This window comes from Enhydra lutris, unplaced genomic scaffold, assembly GCF_002288905.1.
Source record: "Enhydra lutris kenyoni isolate GAN:26980312 unplaced genomic scaffold, ASM228890v2 scaffoldscaffold12, whole genome shotgun sequence".
Taxonomy (NCBI): domain Eukaryota; kingdom Metazoa; phylum Chordata; class Mammalia; order Carnivora; family Mustelidae; genus Enhydra; species Enhydra lutris.
In genome coordinates, this window is record NW_019154096.1 from 7,279,861 (window position 1) to 7,300,940 (window position 21,080).

The 21,080-nt window shown below is 42.0% G+C and overlaps 1 protein-coding gene across 2 annotated transcripts in view; it reads left to right on the plus strand.

Annotated features, from left to right (window-relative positions):
* The window catches only part of LOC111145213 (protein kinase, cGMP-dependent, type I), a 1,255,864-nt gene that overhangs the window by 339,825 nt on the left and 894,959 nt on the right, over positions 1-21,080 (plus strand). The gene's annotated exons all lie outside the window — the stretch shown is intronic.

Genomic DNA, 21,080 nt, shown 5'->3' on the forward strand with positions numbered 1-21,080 from the left:
CCAGCCCCAGGAATCTAAAAATAAAGTTGAATTTTTAAATGTTTCTAAAATATTACTTACCAAAATAGTTTGCTATTTATTCAAGCTGTCCAAGTTTTTATGGTTCTTAGATATCTGTATTAAAATACTTTCCTCAACGTTTTCAACTAGCTTCCCTGGGGAAATTCCAAACAGCTCTCTTTATCAAAAAAGAGTTATTTTTGACTATTATTTTCTTCAATCACTAAGTCATTTTCGTGGCCACTTATAAAAATTAATTGAATATATTTTTAAACCTTCCTTCAGTAAGTGTCAGGTATTTCATATGTAGGTTATTTTCCTTCAGAGACAGTATGAAATGGTAAATTATCCCCACATTCTCTGCAGAGCAACAGAAGAGCCCGTCTGCCTGATTTGGGATTCCAGACTTAAACTGGTTTCCCTGGGAAGGCATGGGAAATTTATGAGGAACTTCTCCGCAGAAGCAGAAGGAAAGTCAAAGGGTACACTGTGGTTTCCCAGACTTCGGTAGGTTTCAGAGTTTCAGAATTAAAATATGTATTTCTGGCCCCACGTGCAACTGTATCTCATTCAATCGGTCTGGGGTGGGTCCAGGAACCTGCATCTCTGACAAACTGTTGGTTGACATTGGTGTTCATGGCTGTGAACTTCACCTGGAGTAGCTCTGCTCCATGAACTTCTCACAACCCTTGCCGGCCAAAGGAGCCCCATTAAGTGTGCAGACCTACCCTACATGTAGAAACACGAGCAGTTTCTGAAGTGTTCTCTGCTCCTCTGCAGAATAACCAAGAAACAAAAATTCATGGCACTGTCAGTTAATGGAAATCCGTACTTTTTATTTCTAGAGTAACAGTTGGCTTGGCAAATGTATAGTACACACATATCTCTTAAAGTAGTATTTCTATCGTCTATTAAAACATAAACCATTTACCTCTTGTTACAAATATTTGACTTCACTTGCTTCTCTCTTGAGCCTTATAAAAAAACCAGAATCTCCACCCATAAAATCTGACCAACTCCACTGTCTGGCAAACACCATTTGGCAAAAAGAAAAAAAAAAAAATCATCCAAAAAAATCATTTGTGAAAATCTTAATGAAGCAAGAACGCCATACATTTTAGAATATTCTAGGCTTTAAAATGTTACTCTTTTCTGATATCTAAGGTACATTTTACTAAATCATGGTGATAGAAATAGGAACCTTGACAACTATGATTTTGGAAAAATTTCTTGGCAAAAGCGATCATTATGCAATTTTCAGCTAAATGATTGAAATTAGAATGCACCATGCATTGATGGCAGAGTCCCACATTTGCCGGGAATTGAAGGGTCGCTGTTTGTAGTTGCAAGTGTGTCTTGAAAAACAGTCCTCTGGTCCAGGGTGCTTTCACGAGGGGTGCCAATGGGTATGGCCTTGCGTGTCACTGAATGGAAAACTGAGCAGCCGGGTTACAATTGGACCTCAGAGCTGTAAGCTAATAATAGAGGGTTTTGAGGAAATAGAGGAGCAGGAAAGGCATCTGGAAATGCAAACTGCAACCAGAGCTCAACCTTGAGAATCACGGTAGAGCAAAGATACAGCTTTGCTAGTTTGGGCAGAGATTTCCTTTCTGATTTCGCTGGTCTCTGCACAGCATACTCAGAGCCCTGTTTGATGTCAGGAGTTGTAATGTTGTTCTGCTTTTCTTGTCTTGACCCACAGTGGGCAGTACTTGATGTGCTTGAAATATTTCTCAGATTTGGGAGACCTGGGTGGCTCCGTCAGTTGAGCGTCTGACTCTTGATTTTGGCTCAGGTTGTGATGTCAGGGGCATAAGATTGAGTCCTGCATCGGACTCCATATTCAGCATGGAGTCGGCTTGAGATTCTTGGCCTCTTTCTCTCCCTCTGCCCCTCCCCCCCACAAAAAGAAAAAGGAATGTATCTCAGATTGAGTACAAGGCAGGGGACAAGGGTCTATGGGGGATGGGGAGACACAAAATGGAAGAGGTGGGAGATGAGAGCAAGAAGCAAGGAAGAAAGAAAGAAAGAGGAGAAACCCAGAGGAGAAATTAGTAAGGAAGCAAGGAGAAGAAAGAAGTGGGAAGGGACAGGAGGGAAAGAAATAGAAGTAGGAAATTCAGGGACAACAAGGCAGCTCGCAAAGAATGAAGATACCCCAGGCCTTGCTAGGATGGGCTTGGAACGCTCTTACACCCCTGCTCCTTCCCGGGTCCCACGCACTCTGATCTTCAGCCAGTCCTGGTTTTTACCCACAGCAAATCACACCTGGCTTTCACAGGCATCTTATTCCTCCGACCTGCTTACCTTCCTCTGTAGATACGATCGTCACTCCTAGTCTATTTCCTTTTTTTTGATCTTCCCAAACATGATGAAAAGTTAGAGGGAACTGCTGACTGCCTTTTAGTATGAGCCAGGAGTTTGGTTTGAGATTGCTGGGAAGCTGGAATGACAGAATGGAATGAAGATAGCTCCGCAGCACAGAGAGACGTCCCCTTACTTTAAAGGAGCATCTGACTTCCGTTTAATTCTGTGTCATTCAACAAGGCTCAGTGCATAGCGAACATTTGCCTACAACATGGCTGATTACAAAAGGAGTGGGTGTGGGCCTCTGTTTAGGGGTGGATTAGGTTCCAAGAATTCATTTGTGAAAGTCAATTGCTCAGAATTTCAAATGCACTTGCCCACAGAAATAATGTTAGATGGTTGTTAAGTGGTTCTGTTTCCTCATATTCAATCCATAATGTAGCCAAATTATATTTGAAATAAAGAGTGGGAAGGAATATGGTAAGAATACCAAAAACCAATCAAGGGAGAAATTGCAGTGTAACTGAATTAAAAATTTGTATTCAAATTATCTAAATTCTGGTGCGGAAGCAGAGACTGCCTGCTGGCTGTGGGACAGAGGGTACAGGCTGTCACCTCTCTCTTCCCACCTTGGCATGCGAGGCTAATTGATCATGATCTCGGTTTCCATGAAGCCCTCAGCCTTAAAATCCTTTCCCCAGACAGGGCTGGTATCACAGTCACACCTGATACAAGAGACTGACTTTAGTTTGCCATTCCGCTGAAAGACATACTGTTTCCTTTTAACATGGTAGGGCAAAGAAACTTAGAGTCTGCTCTTAGCGGTCAGGAGGCAAGGTAAGGTTGGGGCAGACTGGTTGGAAACTCTGGGTTCCTGGATGCCAGGACTTGGCCAAAACCAACAATTAAGCTTAGATAAAAAAAACAAAAAAAAACAAAAAAACCAAAAAACAATGTTTCTAGGCCAGGTATTCTGCACATGGAGGTGGTGTCTGGTGGGAGGGAGGAAGTGGAAAGAAGCCACCAAGCCCTTCTCTAAGTCCATGGATCTGGAACCCTGGACCAGTACCCAGCTTCTTCTTAGACTATGAGTAATGACTTGCACTTAAGGCAACTATGTAGACAAGACTCTTGGTTCCCCAATTCGGAGGAACTAATCATTAGCCCCGACTCAACTTCATCATTTCAAACGTAGCCAGTAAACCTTTAGGGTTACCTGATGAGTGATGCAAAGGTCCAGTTAGCAAGTACAGTCAGAAATACAACCTGAGTTTGAACTACTTCATGGGATGTGGAAGCTGGCTCTTGCCCTTCCTTTGTAAGATGGTTTGCACAGACTGGTCACACGAGATACTGCAGCTACTTGGTAGCAGGCTGGGTTTTGAAAGCCCGAAGCAGCCTTGACCTGCTTCATTTGGCGTATCCAAGCATTCCCGAAATTGGGGAAGACAGGAGTGTCTCTAAGTAGTCATAAATTTTACCATAGTTTCATTTTAAGCTCTGTTTTCCATAAACCTTGAAGAGCCTTAATACTTGAAACTATATAAGAAATATCATTTATTTGGCCGCCTTCTTCATTTACCAAGAGGCTCAAGTGAGCTGTTGGAGCTCGAGAAGTACTTGCCATGAAATAATGGCCAAAGGGAGGTCTGACTCATGGTTTTGGAACATCGTGTCACCCACACCAGGAGAGCTGTGTGTTTGCAAACTGCCCTCCAGAGAGGTCCATCAGAAAGGGCAAAAATGCTGGTGTTTCAGAAAAACGAAGAGAAATAAAGCATGCCTCATCTTGAAACATTTATTTCAGGAATCAGGCGATTTGCCACAAATCCTCCAAGTCACTAGTTTTTTTCTGACATTTTTACTATTTTTTTTTAGTGTATTTTTTTTAATTTTTCATAAACATATAATATCTTTTCATTTTTACTATTTTTAAAGTAATTCAAAATTTATATTAGAAAACCATGATGCTGTCATTGTGGCAAACTGGGAAAAGAGAAGGAAGGACGAATTAAAATCTCATAAGACCCCACTCCCTGTAGATGTGAACTTTTGGGGGTCCATCCTTCCCATCTTTATTTCCCTCTCCCATCCCCCAAAATAAATTTCAATGGAGTGGATTCGTAGAGCATCTGCAGATTTACAAGATGATATTTTCATGGAGAGTGTACAATCAACATCTTCCCATGTAACTGAACGTTCTTCTGAATCATCATTCTAAAGGCTTTAGAGAATCTCATGTGATGAAAGCACCACCGTTTAAGTAATATCTTACCGTTGGACATTTGGAATTTTTCCCAGTTGTTTACTAATTTTAAAAAATGCGAGGAATAGTCTTGTTGTGTAATTTTTGGTCATCCATGGTTCTTTTTTAAGAATAAATTCCTAGAAGTCTTGCTGAGATGGGAAGTTATCACATTTTAAGGCTTTTATGCTGCAGAGAGGTTGCCCCAATTCACACTTTATCAACAGCATGCGTCAGTGCAGTATTTGCCTTCAAACAGAATAAAAGCCTTTGCTGGTAGAGGCTGGCTTTGTAACAATTTTCTAAGAGCATCGTCAGTCTTCGGGCAATTATTTATCGGCTTTTGGAAATAGTTGCCAGTCCGTTCTGCCCATCTTTGTAGCATTACTCTTCATTTTATTATTTCAGTTTCAAGCTATTTTTCTATACCAAGGAGCTCTAAAAAAGGAAAACAATGACTTGCTGTTGTTTCCTTAACTCTGAAGTTTATAACTCTCTGTTATGTGCTTTTTTGTGTTGTTTTTGGTGTTTGTTTGTTTTTTTAACATAAGTATAGTTGACGTTCAATATCCTGTTAGTTGCAACTCTTAACTCTGAAGTTTATAACTCTTTGTTATGTGCTTTTTTGTGTTGTTTTTGGTGTCTGTCTGTTTTGTTTTTTGTTTTTTTAACAGAAGTATAGTTGACGTTCAATATCCTGTTAGTTGCAAGTGTGCATCACGGCAATGCAAAATTTTCATACGTAAGAAATGATCCCCTTAATAAGAGTCTTTGCCAGCTGTCAGCATATACAATGTTATTACCATGTTATTGACTACGTGCTCTATGCTGTACATTTCTTTCCCGTGACTTGTGTGTTTTATAACCCCAAGAGTTTGGACCTCTTAATCCTTTGTGCCTCTAAGGTTGTTGCAAGAACTTACTGTATGAAACCGGTGAGCAGGATTTTGACTTTGCCAAACTCCCTTCTAATTATTAAATCTTTTAGAATCATCTTTCCTTTCCCAGTTCAGTTCAATCCATAGTAAGATTGTATTTTTATTCGCAGTTTGTATGCCTACAAATTTCCAAATGTTTATTTCATTTCAAAGTACTTGCTACTATAATAATGCATGTTAAACATACATGAATATGCAAAGATTCAAAGGCATTTGAATTTGAATTGCAAAGTCCCTTTCAGGTCATGAGCCAGGCATAATACTCTACTAAGAAAAGAAATTGCTAAAACAAATCACTTCTGAGCGAAAGCAATACATGAGTCCTCATTTCATTAAAGCTTTCTAACTTCAGATAACACCTCGCTGGTTGCGTTAAGATGCTCAGGAAAATTTTTCTTTGAGAAAAATGTAATGATTATAGTCCATGGAGAACCACAGACAGGGTCCAAAGTGTCATTAAAAACATACGCCTGAAATGCTGTGACCAAGACAATCTGCTGGAGTGGGTGGGGTTTTAGGGGGACACTTTATCCACATTAAGAAGGTGAAAAGGCAGTCCCTAGTACTTGACTTTTTATCTCACACAGACCTGCTTACAGCTTGGTGAGGGAAAAAAAAGAAAAAAATCATCTCAGAACCTTTTTTTCCATTAGCTAATTCAAAATATCCATTCATCCAAAGAACCTCTGCTCCATGAACTTGGTGGAAACTCGGACTAATTTCCATAAAATATCCATATTTTACAATCAGAGTGCATTGCTTCAAATACATCTTGTAGTGTTCAGATCACCTTGGATTCAATTAAGGGAGTAAAGGAATTTAGAAAAAAGATGACTAAGGGAGACATGTATTTCAAAGAATTCTGTAGACAACATGTCTGTCACTTGGTTTTTCTTTTTTTTAAAGCAGCTATGCATTTCAATGAATTTTCTTAACTGTCTGTCTTCATTGGATTATGTTAGAAGGGGGAAGCTATGTTATTCTTTTGATATTTAATATTATAAAAGTCAACAGAATTAGTTATTTTTATCATCCCATGGCTGAGCAAAGGCTGTATTGTGGCACGGCTAGGAAAGACAGAGAGAGAGTTTGCTTCTGTCATGTCCTTTTCTTTCTTTCTTTCTTTTTAAAAAAAGATTTTATTTATTTATTAGACAGAGAGATCACAAGTAGGCAGAGAGGCAGGTGGAGGGGGGCAGGGGTGGAAGCAGGCTCCCTGCTGAGCAGAGAGCCCCATGCAGAGCTTGATCCCAGGACCCTGAGATCATGACCTGAGCCAAAGGCAGAGGCTCAAGCCACTGAGCCACACAGGCGCCCCTGTCATGTCCTTTTCTTCTGACCCCCACGTGACGCTCCCACCAATGTCTGACACCCTGGCGTTCCCCTACTGTGCCTTGCCTTCCCTAGATGAAGTCATGCCAGACACCTAAATACCTGTTCTCAAACCTCATAGTTTGTCTGTCTGCAGCTCCTTCCATATTATGTTACAATCCCAACCCATTCAAGTGGTAGATTTCTTCCTGATGTTCGGTAGGGAACAGGGTGCAATGACAGGGGAACAAGAGCATTCCAAGGAGGAAGTAGCAGGTGCTAGAGCCTGGAGAGAAGACAGGGATGAGGGTGACATGTTTGCAGTCTAGAAGCCCTTGGGTTTCAAACTGAATTCCCAGCTCAGCGCTAATACCCCATCTCATACCAGAGTTGGGCGAGGACTCCTAATGCTAATATGTGGGACAGGCAGCAGGAGAGGGGGGCTGTATGTCTCTATGGTTGTGCACATGAGAGGAGTGGTTGTGTCCAGCTCACTTTGCAAGGGGATTCTCATTTTAGAATTAGGTGGAAAAAAACAGTCCTACAGGGAAAGGCTTGAAGATGTTTAAGAAAAAAAGTTCAACTTTTGTCACCTCTTTAGACTGAGGAACACCGCAAAAAGGACAAGAGGTGAGCAAACTTTCTAAGAAACACAGAATTAAAACTTGGAGAAACGTGACTCTTTAAGTGAAATAAAGCATGAGAGGAAAGGATCAGGAACTATTTTGTTTGTGATTCGAAGTTCTGGGCTGCCTCCTGAATTTTCAACCACGTCTGACTCATCACTTTTGAGTTGATTTTTTTGCTGTATTTAAAATTTATGGTGTCATAAACTGTCCTAATTTTCCTCTTACTCACTGTTGGACTCTGCTGTCACTAAAAAGAGATTTCATTTCTATTATACAATAGGGCTAGCAAAGATCTCAAATAATACAATAGGTACTAAAGTCAGAGAATCAAAATAGCCTGTATCATGGAAAAACAAAACAAACAAAACAAAAAAGAAAATAAAAACCCAAGTATACTGATTACCTTTGTCCTAAAGCGAGACAGCATCAGATTACATAGAATAAAGTCCATTGTATGGATGGTTATCATTAGCTTCCTTTGGGTTGCAATGAGTTCCTGGTTTGGGATTCAAAAGTTGGCAAGGGATGGTTCAGGAGAACTCATGAGACAATAAGAAAACCAGGAACCTTACTGCGTAGGAAGCCAGGGACAGGGACTACACTGGACTTCATAGGAAAAAGAGAAACCACACTATGAGAGGGCTTTCAGGAGCCTGAGCTAGTTTATGAATTCAACATTCACCCAGAATCCACCATGACGCTGGCTTCCATGTTGTCTCCTTAAATTTCATCGGCATTAGAACTTGTTTCTGCAACAAGTCAGTTCTCATATTGTCTGTATGCTCTCTCGAGTATCTTTCCTTCTTCCGTCCCCATGATCACCTGACTTGACTCACTGTATCTCCAGCCCAAGCTCTGAGGAGATGAAATTATCCCTATTGTCCCCTACAGATTGGCTACTGTTGGATCAGATGCCCTTAGCCTCCCTCCTCTGTAAGGTCAGCTGCAAACGGCTGTTTGCGTTAGAATGGGGCTCTGAGCACAGCAGGATCTCTGTGGTTTTGCCTGCCCGATAAACACATGAAGTCAGTAACCTAAGTCAAATATCTGTGAAAAACAGCAATAGATTTTTCTACCATTATAATTTTTGTAATTTCTTGGAGTAAAATGGACCGTAATAACATCTTATATTTTCAGAAAATGTGTAGTTCGTGAGTCATTTCCACATATTGCTTCACATAAATTTTCACAAAAATCTACAAAGTATGCAGGCAATATATGTTGTTCCTACCCAGCACCCTAGTATAACGTTGCCCTCAACAGACAAAGCCTTTATTTGTTGGTGAAATAAATAAAGCAGGGTTGTGTCTTCTTCAGGCCACTCAGCCAGGTACGATGGGGCCAACGCGAAGACCAAGTCTCCTACCGGTCAAGTGTTCCTCTTAAGTAGCTAAGTATTCCTCCTACCGTACCTAGCAACTCATTGGGAATCAACTGGTAAGGGTTTTTTTGATACTAAAAGAAGTCTAGTTAATGTACGCTGGCAATAAATTTGTCTGTCTTAACGTTAGCTGCTCTTTCCTCTGACCATAACTACCCTTTGGGCATACTCAAGGCTAGAACATTAGGGAGCCCACACACAGTGTAAATTCTCCTCAATTTTCAAATGCTCGGCATAGACGGTGATTCTAGCCGAGCCAACTGGGGTCAAAACCCTGTGAGCACAGGAATTTCTGCAATTGCGTGGAACGGTGTTTCTCAAACTTTTGGCAACTTTAGGTTACCAATTTAAAGCACAGTTTTAGAAGAGTCACCAACTCTGTGAAAAATGCTGATGATATTTTGACAGGGATTAAATGTGTGGATTGCTTTGGGTGGCACAGACATTTTAATAACATTTGTTCTTCCAGTCCATGAACATGGAATGATTTCTCTTTATTGGTGTCCTCCTCAATTTCTTTCATAAATGTTCTATATTTTTCAGAGTAGAGATCCTTTACCTCTTTGGTTGGGTTTATTCCTAGGTGTCATATGGTTTTTGGTGTAATTATAAATGGGATCAATTCCTTGATTTCTCTTTCTTCTGCTTCATTGTTTGTGTGTAGAAACGCAACTGACTTCTGTGCATTGATTTTATATCCTGCCACTTGGCCGAATTCCTGTATGAGTTCTGGCAATTTTTTGGTGGAGTTGTTTGGGTTTTAAAACAATAATACAAATAAAATAGAATATTTAAAACTTAAGCAAACAAGCAAAAAGCCCATGAGCGGTAATTTCTAGGATGACAAGTGATGATGTCGTAGTAGGAAGAGGGTGCTTGCTCTCTTTTTATTATTGGTGAATGAGTGATGCAGGTACAAACTGTCCTCATAATTTTTTTACCATCTTTGAAATATAATATAAAATGGGATTTGAAGAGAAAGTTCATGATGTTACTGCCTAGATTGTCTGTGTCTGTACTCCCTATGACAAGGGAGTACCACTGGGAAAAATACTCAATATGAGCAATTTACTATAAAAGCTGAATTAACAAGTCAAGATAATTTCATGCTCCCTTTGCCCCCGATGAATTAGTGCAAATTGCATTTCATACTAATTGGTATACCAAATTCATGCACAATAAGAACACTGGGATTTCTTCGATTTGCTTGTAAATGTATATACACAAATAACAAGACTATTTTTTTTATTTTAATAGTTTGTTGCACACTAATAGGTGCACTCGTTAATCTGCCTCTCCAATGGTTCCTTTTGTTGACTATGAAAAACAGTAAGAATTAGTAGTTATTGGTGGGATATAATTACCAGAGAGTAAAGACATGAATGCTGTATCTAAGGCAGAAAACTTTAAAATAAGTGAAATTTTAGAATATATACTTTTCTAATAAAGGAATACTAAATTATTTCTTATATATAACAAATTCCTTGCTGACTTGAATACTACTAACCCAAGGATTTCAAGTATTTTCATCACTGGAGATGGTCCCGGCTTTTGAAAATTATTGCATATAAACTTGTGTTTCTGGGTAATGACCAGTTGTCCATTTTTTCTTACTCATTTGTAGGTAACTGTTAATCAGGACTCCTGAGCAGCATGGGTTGAGTGTGACTATGCTCAGATGTTATAATCCTAGCCTAGAGCACAGCCAGAGGATATATAGTCAGCAATGGGATATTTAATTGAGAGCAAATATGTAGCTTCTGATAGCGTTTTTGAAGTATTGAACAGACCATAATCACCTCTGTGGTTACCCAGGAGCCTTGGGAAGCCAGAGTGAAAATCCCAGAGTTAATCTCATTTGGAAAAACAAACAGTATAAAAACAAGTGAGATAGAGAAATAGCCTTACCCTTAGATAAGTGTTTTCATGACGGTGCAATCCTTACTTTCTATTTGTTCTTTTTTTCCACTGGTTTATTGAGCATCTACTCTGTGACAGTCTACTCCATACCATGGTTACAAAGAAGAAAGACAGTTCCTTGTCTTAGGGATTTAGCCACGCAGAACGACAGGCAAGTCAACAATTTCAGTACAGTGTGATGAAAGCCATAGCACAGGACAGTTTGGAAGCCTGTCAGAGCATGGAACGTCAACAGTCGAGCTCTGGATCTTGTCCTTGATTTCAGCCGGGAAGATATCGATGGTTCCTATGGCCATTGTCATGGGTACAGATTACATTGGTTATTAGATTACAGTCTCAGGCTCTTAATTCTCCACCTTCTTTAACTTCCCTGGTTCTGTGGAAAATCAGTTGGTGTTATCAACTGCTGCTTGATCATTTCATCACCATTAGCTTGCTCTGAGCATGATGTTTCCAATAGCTGTCACTTTTGTGTGCGCTTTCTGTTTGGTCTAAATTAAATCTGACAAGGGGAGGCTGAATGCTAAGACGGCATTTGGTGATCACTGTGGAATGCTGTTCTCTGGCAATTTATTTCAGATTTTAGATCAGCATGGAGTTGGGTTCAGAAAAAAGATCAGGATATAGCCTTTGAAGTAACCACATACATCTATGTTGCTCATTTTTTAAATGGTCTGTGGTTGTGTTTTATATTATGTCTTTTAGGAATAAAATATGTGTTGCATGTTTAATTATTTTAATGCTTCCAGCATTCTAATGATATTTATAAGAGATTGCTGCTCTTCCCACTTCTTTTTTTTTTTCTTAAAGATTTTTTATTTATTTGACAGACAGAGATCACAAGTAGGCAGAGAGGCAGGCAGAGAGGAGGAAGCAGGCTCCCCGCCAAGCAGAGAGCCTGATGTGGTGCTCAATCCCAGGACCCTGGGATCATGACCTGAGCCAAAGGCAGAGGCTTTAACCCACTGAGCCACCCAGGTGCCCCTCTTTCCACTTCTTAATAAAGAAATTAAGATTGTAGATTGCTGGGGTATCTGGGTGGCTCAGTCATTAAGCGGCTGCCTTCGGCTCAGGTCCTAATCCTGGGGTCCTGGTATCGAGCCCCACATGAGGCGACCTGTTCAGTGGGGAGTCTGCTTCCCCCTCTCTCTCTGCCTGCCTCTTTGCCTACTTGTGATCTCTGTCTGTCAAATAAATAAATAAAATCTTTAAAAAAATTGTAGATTGCTAACAGATATATTTAAGTGAAAATTTGAGAGAATGCAATAAACTATGTGAAATCAGACAACTGTTTTTGTGTGACTTCTTATAGCATAGTTCCTAATTTGATGGCTCTATTTACATATTTTGGGGTACTCAGAATCAGAGGCAAAATTATTTAAGAGACGTTATATCTAATGCCATTGTCTATGATGAAAAATAATACTAACAAGAACTCACTTTTCTTGTTGTTAAGATATTTTCCACATGAGTCTACCTTTGCTAAATTTGACATCTGTACAGCATACTTGGTTTTGGAAAGATGCTTTCCAATTAAAATGAAGTGTCAGTCTGGGGCGCTGGAAGTAGAATACCACCACGCCACATCCATCTGCCTTCTTCTGTCTTAAACTGAATGCAGGTTTTGTAAAACTTGTGTGTAATCTCTCTCCAGTGAAACAATGAGATCCTTCTGACTGAAAGTAACAGACTTCCTCAGTCAAACCTTCTTACGCAGTAACAAAATGTATTTTCCAGACACAGAGTCAGCTTCAAAGCTTGGTTCAATCAGGAGCTCAATGAGGGGCTCCCAGGGGGGCTCAGTCGGTTAAGCGTCTGACTCTTGATTTCAGTTCAGGTCATGATCTCAGGAGCGTGGGATTGAGCCCAGTGTCAGGCTTGGCACTCAGCGGGGAATCTGCTCAAGATTTTCTGTCTCTTGCCCCCTTACCCTCCATCTCTTCTTCTCTTTAAAAAAAAAAAAAAAGGAGGTCAATGATATTGCCAAGCACCCCAGGTTCCATCTATCTTCACCACTCCGCTTTAGGATGGACAGTTTCCCTAAATCTGGTTATTCTCACAGCCACAAGATGAATGCCAATGACCACTGAGGCCACCCACCCCAGGTATAGGAAAGAGGTAGAAAGAGCAGCTTTTGGATCAGTAAATATCACTGGAAGAATGTCAACATGCTAATTATCTTGGAGTAATGAATATCTACTCTAGGAATTGAGTAGGACATCTTAGCTTGGATCATGGTGGAGAAACATGGATATGTGAGTAAAATTAGGGTTCTTTTAACAGTGGGGAAGCTCAGGAGAGGAGAGGCATTATGGAACAGGGGTGGTAGAGAGCTTCTGGGGTTCTCCCTAATGAGGAACGGGTGCGGTCCATGCCTGTCCTGGAGACTACATACTATCATGTACATTTTGACCTTATGCATGAACTGCTGGACAGTAACTTATGCTTGAACTGCTGGACAGTAAGATAGTAGTTGCATGACCAGACAAATAATACTCCCATTGGAGAAAAACTAAAAAATCCATTTTCAAGGAAAATCTGATAGTTTTCCTTAATTCTCAAAGTCTCATTTTTTTTTTTTTTTTTTAAAGATTTTATTTATTTATTTGACAGAGAGATCACAAGCAGGCAGAGAGGCAGGCAGAGAGAGAGGAGGAAGCAGGCTCCCCTAGACAGCAGAGAGCCCGATGCGGGGCTCGATCCCAGGACTCCGAGATCATGACCTGAGCCGAAGGCAGTGGCTTAACCCACTGAGCCACCCAGGCGCCCCTCAAAGTCTCATTTTATGTACTTCTCCTTGGACCTAGTTATTTGTGTCTCTGGGCTGAAACTTGAATCATTTGATAAGATTACTTATCTTAACTTCTAAATTATTTAAACTATACTTCTCAAACAGGGTAGACATGTTCTGCAGGGATTCTCAGTGGTGCTCCAGGAAATACAAAGATCTACTGGCCAAATTTACTTTATTATTACAAGAATATCAAAATCAAAAAAGTTTGGGGAGAAAACAAGTAATTTAAGAGAAAATCATTCGAAATCTTCATTTCAAATCTACCAAATCTCTCACATTAGAATGAAAAATGTTAAAAAACAAATTTTTGCACTGAAGGCTGCTTCAGGCCATGCACCATGTTCACTGCCTACCTGCCTTCTACCCTCCACACCCCTCCCTGGCTTGTGTACTCATTCTCGAACATTTTGGTAGAAGAGCATTTTAAGATGTATAGCAAATTGGGGTGCTTGGGTGGCTCAGTCAGTTAAGCAACTGCCTTTGGCTCTGGGTACGATCCTGGGGTCCTGAGATAGAGCTCCGGGTTGGGCTTCCTGCTCAGTGGAGAGTCTTCCTCTCCCTCTGGCCCTGCTGGTGTGCACTCTCTCTCTCTTTCTCTCTGTCAAATAAATAAATAACATCTTCAAAAAAAAGATATGCTACAGATTAAATGTATAATCTTCCAATACAAAAGTTGACTTCCAAAGAGTTAAATATTTTGTTGTAACATCTTAAGACATCCTGTTAGTAATCCATACTGGTGGGTAAATGCCTTAGAAATTTCTCTTACCCCTTCTTTGAAAATGCATCCTGCCTGAAAACGCAAGACGGGGGCACCTGGGTGGCTCAGTCAGTTAGGTGTCTACCTTCGGCTCAGATCCTGATCTCAGGCTCCTGGGATCAAGTCCCACATTGGGCTCCCTGCTCAGCAGAGAGCTTCCTTCTCCCTCTCCCACTGCCTGCCACTCTGCCTACTTGTGCTGTCTCTCTGTCAAATAAATAAATAAAAATCTTAAAAAAGAAAAACAAACAAAAAAACCTAAGGCAAGGCTGTACAATGATCTTTATTGGCTGAAGAAATAAAGCTTCCTGTTCTGGACGGTGATACTTCTGCTCCTCAGCCATAGTACTGACCCGTAGGGGGACATCCCAACCCCCAAAGGAGTCCAGCGAGGACCTGACCTTGTTCCTCCTCCGAGTGTGGGGCTAGTGCTCTCACCTCCAATGTTACTACTTACTCTGACAGATCCCATCAGCAGGAAAAGCTGAGTGCGTCCGTCTCTCAGTGAGACTGGTCTGTCACAATGTTTGAATTTCCTTGATTTGTGTAGGGGTTTTGTGAGTTCTTTATTCTTGGTATTTCCCCCTTGTATGGTATGGCTTAGGGCCAGTGAAAATCTACTCAGCGGGAGCAGATGAAATCCAGAGCTAGAGGGGTAGAGCACAGCTCCCTTGGCAACATTATGTTTGACCCCATAATGAGATGGTGATAATTAATCTTTTACCATAAGCCCAGCCTGGTGCCCAGTACTTCACAGGGATTATGTCTGTCTCCCACCAAGGCTGAGGTAAGTGGTGTATTCTACCCCTCAGAGGAGTGAGAGAACCTGCCTCAAGGAGCACATCTTATATCAGAAGGGTGTGTGTTGGTGCATTTGTGGGGGAGACGACAGATCTGTGTTTCTTCTCTGCACTGAAGTATGAATATGTTCACTGGCCCATTGTCATGGTGAGGGTTGAGCGCCATTCTGCCATCATCTCCAATGTCACTGTCTAAGCACAGGTGCTTTGTTAAGACACAAATAAGAATTTTCAGTATTTCATTTTATTTATTTTTAAAGATTGTATTTATTTATTTGACACACACAGAGACAGAGACAGTGAGAGAGGGAACACAAGCAGGGGGAATGGGAGGGGGAGAAGCAGGCTTCCCACTGAGCAGGGAGCCCAAAGCGGGGCTCAAACCCCAGACCCCAGGATCATGACCTGAGCTGAAGGCAGACGCTTAATGATTGAGCCACCCAGGTGCCCCAAGAATTCTTAGTATTTTAAAGAAAGAAAATACGAAATTGCCTATTTGAAGTTGTCATTGTGTGTTTGTGTGTGTGTGCGTGTGCGTGCACACACTTCAGCTAGATACACACATTTCAGCTAGATCTCAGTGTTGTACCTGGAAATTCAGGGACCCACGATACTGAATGGATGATATTAGAGATTTGTAATCTCCTGCCCTAATTGGGCTTACTTTCCCTTGAAAAGGCAAGATGCAGGCTGGTAATTATAACATTAAGGAACATCAGCACTGTGGCGCTAAGGAGAGGCAGAGAGGAAGCCTGGGGCTCCTCGAATAAACAGTATGAATCATTTCTGAGCATTTCCTCGCCAGCCACGGTATGAGATCATTACTTGATCTCACCCTGTGAGGTGCTCTCATCATCCGGATTGTAGGGGTGCATAAGCAGAAGGTTGGGAAGACGGAGGAAGGATTGGCCAAGGTCAGCAGTGGGGCTGGATCCGGGATGTGGACCTGGCAGCCGGTCTCACATGGCCCCAACCAGCTCTTCATTTACTGTCGACAAGACAGACTGACAGAGGCCATTACAGGTGCCTCCCTCCCGAATCCATAACACAGATGATGAGGGAACTCTGACCAAGGGGCCGTCAGGTGGATACCAGTGTGGGTGGGGCATTCTACCTCTGGTAACTCGGAGGAGATGTTAAATGCCTCCTGATCACCATATCTGTCCTCAGTGGGCTGAGATGCAGAAATTCCATTCATGACATCCATGAGTACAAACGCACAAGGCAGTATACCAAGAATAAAGTCACTAGAAACTCCAAGTTGGGAGAGTCTGTGTAACACCCTAGCTCCAATGATGGATATCCCACTTTATTCTCATGTCATGTGACGGCTTTTCTCTCTCACATTGGTTTCACAGAGACACTCACTCATCAGTGGATGAACCTGATCAAAACTGCTGTTTCTAGGTCTTTATGTTTTTTTTTTTTTTTAAGATTTTATTTATTTATTTGTCAGAGAGAGAGAGAGAGCAAGCACAAGCAGGGGGAGCAGCAGGCAGAGGGAGAGGGAGAAGCAGGCTCCACTGAGCAAGGAGCCTGATGTGGGACTCGATCCCAGGACCCTGAGATCATGACCTGAGCTGAAGGCAGATGCTTAACTGACTGAGCCATCCAGGCATCCCTTCCATAAAGGCATTGGGTCTGTGTTGTGTAAGAGAAGGATGAGTTATCATGTCTTTCAAAATGAACGGTAAGTCTGGATGGCAGATAGGGGTGAAAGAACCACACCCATGACTTCTCTGTTTTGATCTGAGATATCAGAAGACAGGTGAAGGTCTTTGTCCTTTGCTGTCTGAGCTCAGGTGCAGAAAGATGAAGGAGTCTTCCCTCTGGGCATGACTGGCAATGACACACGAATGGCGTGAGGGTCCTCAGAATCAGACAGATGAATCTGACTTCTAACTCCTCCACTTAAGAGCCACAGGACCTTTTTTTTTTTAAGATTATTTATTTATTTATATGACAGACAGATCACAAGTAGGCAGAGAGCAGGGGGCGGGGGATGCAGGCTGCCCGCCGAGCAGAGAGCCCGATGCAGGACTCCATCCCAGGACCCTGAGATCATGACCCAAGCCGAAGGCAGAGGCTTAACCCACTGAGCCACCCAGGTACCCCAAGCCATAGGACCTTTGATAGATTTTTGATGTTACTAAACCTTAAGTTTCTCATCTATGAATGGGTTGCTACCCCATGGGCTTGTTTAATTGTGAAATCAGAGGCCGCACACCTCAAGTACTTAGCATGGTCCTAGCACATGGAATGTATTCAGGGAAGGGAGATGTCTTTATTACTCTGGTTCCCATTTATATTTTGCAGGCACGTAATATAAATTCCAGAATATTTTAGCTTTGTTTACATTCTTTAATATTACTCTGCCATTGTAAAGTTACTTGTAATTTTTTTTTTTTTTGTTTTTGTTTTTTTAATTCACTCGAATGTTCCTAAGGGATAATTTTTCAGACTTTGCAGAAAGGAAAATGGAATCACCTATATGGTGACTTGTCAAGATTATTCTGTAGGTTCTTAATAGGAATTTCCTTTGTATCCTGTGGTCCTTGCTGCCCTACGCTGTGCTGCTTCTCCTGGATACCAAAATTCAATCGGTGCTGAGACATTAATCAGAGAAGAGCTTTTGTTGTCACTTTCCCCCCTTTTTGAAAAGAAAACTAATAGGCTCAGTGGAGATATAATCAGCCTGATCGCACTGGACAGGGCTGTCTTACTTCAGAATTTTTTTTTCTTCTTAATACTGTCTTGTGGAATTTGGTAAAATAAAACTGGGCCCTGAAATTTTTTTTTTTTAAGGGTTGTCCCGTTAGTTATAAGGTGAAGGCAAATTTGCCTACGGTTTTGCTCATCTGGGTGGCTGGTCTTGGGTGGGGTTCCCTGTGCAAATATTCCCCATGAGAGTAGTAAGTAGACAGGAATGTGGATGCCACCAGCTCATTCATGGTGTGAACAGGCTTTTCTTGCCACCCGTGTTTTCATGGTGCGAGAACTGCAGATTCTTTCTGGAGGGAAAGGGGTGGGAAAGACCCAGGCTGCGGCACTGCTAATGTTAGCGCTTCTTTATATAGACAGAGCCTGCTAAACCTGCACATTTTTGTAGTCCCATATTCATTACGACAATAACATTTTTTCCCTCCCATGATAGGATGCAGCTTCTCAGGCAGAAGCTGGACGTCGCACACCTCCAGAGTCTTATTTTAAAACATTGCTACTGTGTTGGTGGCAAAGATCATTGTAAAGAAGAAAGGATTCTAGTGAGAAAATGTAGGTGATCCAGAACCATTACTAGCAGTACTGCTGGAGCAATCGTGATTCCCCTTCTTCTTCTTCTCCTCCTCCCCTTTCCCCCTCCTCCCCCCTCCTCCTCCCCCCTCCTCCTCCCCTTCCCTCCTTTCCTTTTCCCTCCTCCCCCTCCTCCTCTCCTTCCTTCTCTTCCCTCTCCTTCCCCTCCTTCCTTTTCCCCTCCCCCCTCTCCACCCCATCCTTCTCCTCCATTTACCCTAACCCCCTCCTCCGTCTCCTTCCCCTCGTCCTCCTCATCCTCCTCCTATAGTCAGAAGGAGGATAGGAAAGGACAATAGTCAGGAGCCCCTATTCTTAGTTACCATTGTGCTATAGCACAAGGCATATGGTACGCTTTCCATAAATGGCTGTTAAAGGAAGACGCTGTGTTCATACTTAATGGAGCCCAGGTTGTAGTACAAGAGCCTAGGAATGGCAGGAACTGGATAAATATTTGCTGGATTGAATTAGTCTGCTCTATTAGCACAGCTCTCAGCAGGGAGTCTAAAGGACCCATCTCCACAAGGCAGATGGCGGGGGAGTGTGGAATGAGGGAGATCATTGAGTCACCCCAGGTAGGCAGGCAGATTTTTAGATGATATCAGACTTCTTCTGGAGATTGTTGAAGGGATCTAAACCCTTTGGGTTAAAACAAATTCCACGATAAAGATCTGTGGCCAAGGAAGCACTCGCGATCAGCTGAACCCTGCCTGACTTCCCAGTAAAGGAAGGTGCTTCTGTCGTTCTCTCCTCAGTGACAACTCAGATCCACAAACATGGGACGACCACTGAAAGGAAGACACGCTGTTGTTGGAGAGAGCTGGCAAGGCCCCTCTACCTATTGGCTCAGTGTCGGTAGCAGACATTCAGTAGGGGGAACGCATTGATTTTTCTCATGTAAAAGCCTTGATGGTTAGTTCTTGGGAAAAAACCTCTTTCCCCACCCTTCAGAAACTTGCTTTTAACAAGAATGCAACAGAAAGCCTTATATGGTTTGTTGTATGCCAGAAATAGATGTCACTGGTCATGTCCTGTGGTGCTTAAGATTTCTTGTCCTTTCCTATCCTTTCACTGCAGTCTAAAAGAGGAAAAGAGTTCCCCACATAATCTCTCCTCTGATACATGGGAGCTCCAAGACATAGCATCTATCGGAGCATCAGTTCCTGGAATTATTAAAAAAATGAAACGTTTGAAACTCTTGAAACATGCTTTAATATTCAGAAAGAAAATGCAACCCACACTCTTTGCAAGGCATCTTGTTAAATGCCACACGGTTTCCAGTAGTGTTCAGTAAGTTTACTTTATATATTACAGATTGTTTGATTTCATTTTTCAAAGGCAGATGCTGCTGTATTAGTTACGCATTGCTTTGTAACAAATTATCCCCCAAGTTTAGTGATTTACCTATCAGTAATAGCATTACTTCTCGTGGTTTCTCTCTGAGCCAGGAATTTGTGAAGGGCTTGGTTGGGGAGTCTTGGGATTGTAGCTAGGTATTGGCAAGGTCAACAGGGATCTGAACAAAAGATTCGGGCTGGATGACCCATTTCCCGGGAGCTCACACATGTGGCAAATGCATGCTGATGGCCAGTGAGATCTTCTCTCTTCCCATGGAAACCTCTTCTACAAAGAACAATCTGGGAGTCCAAGATGATGCCTTTAATGCTTTTCATGATCTCGTATCAGAAGTCACACAGTGACTTCTATCACACAATGACTTCTGCCATATTCTCATGGTTGGGCATTCTCAGATGTCCTCTTAGGTGACAGGGGCGTCGGGGAGAGGGGTAGGCTTAGACACAGCTCTTCAGAGTCAAGGGATGACCCTCTCTGAAGGAATGTCACTGCCACAGACTGATAGCAGGTGGCCTGGGATGTATGTTGGTGCAGCTGGCTTTGGAATGTACATTCTACCACAACTGGCAAAGGAGAAGTTGAACACTATCCCTCCAAAGACTGAAGTCATGAATAGGATGGAACGCCTGCTTGCAGAGAGCTTGTGGTCACACAGAATTAGACATGACAAGGAAGGGCATGAATGGTCATTTTTTTTTTTTTAAGATTTTATTTATTTGGCAGAGAGAAAGAGAGAGAATGTGTGTGTGAGCGCACAAGCAGGGGGAGCTGCAGAGGGAGAGGGAGAAGCAGACTCCCTGCTGAGCAGGGAGTCCAACATGGGGACCGATCCCAGGACCCTGGGATCATGACCTGAGCCAAAGGCAGACACTTAACCGACTGAGCCACCTGGGCATCCCATGAATGGCCATTTTACAAGCCCAAACCAGAAGCCTCTACGAACCCAGAGAAGGGATAATTCCTTGGGCAGGTGTGGGGGGAGGCTTGAAGTTTACCTGGGTGGAGGAGCTTAAATTTTCTTTGGCCTCTGAAAATTTATGTCCACTCTTGTGAACTACCTTCTATCACCGATTCTTGTCTACTGTGGGTGTGGGCTTCCCAGTGTGTTCTCCTAATGCTCCAATATGTACAGATTTTATACAGATTGTCTAGAACCAGCTTTGAGAATCAAGTTTGCTTTTACTGTGAAACTTTCATCCTGGTTTAGAAACAAGGTATTATTTACTGGGGCGTTTCAAAGGTTTTTCCTGTCTGAGAAGGTGTGACTTAGGTTTTAGAAGTTTAATTTAGATTTGTTGAAGTGTCTGTAAATTTACATAGATATTGCTTAAAATTCCACTTGATGTTG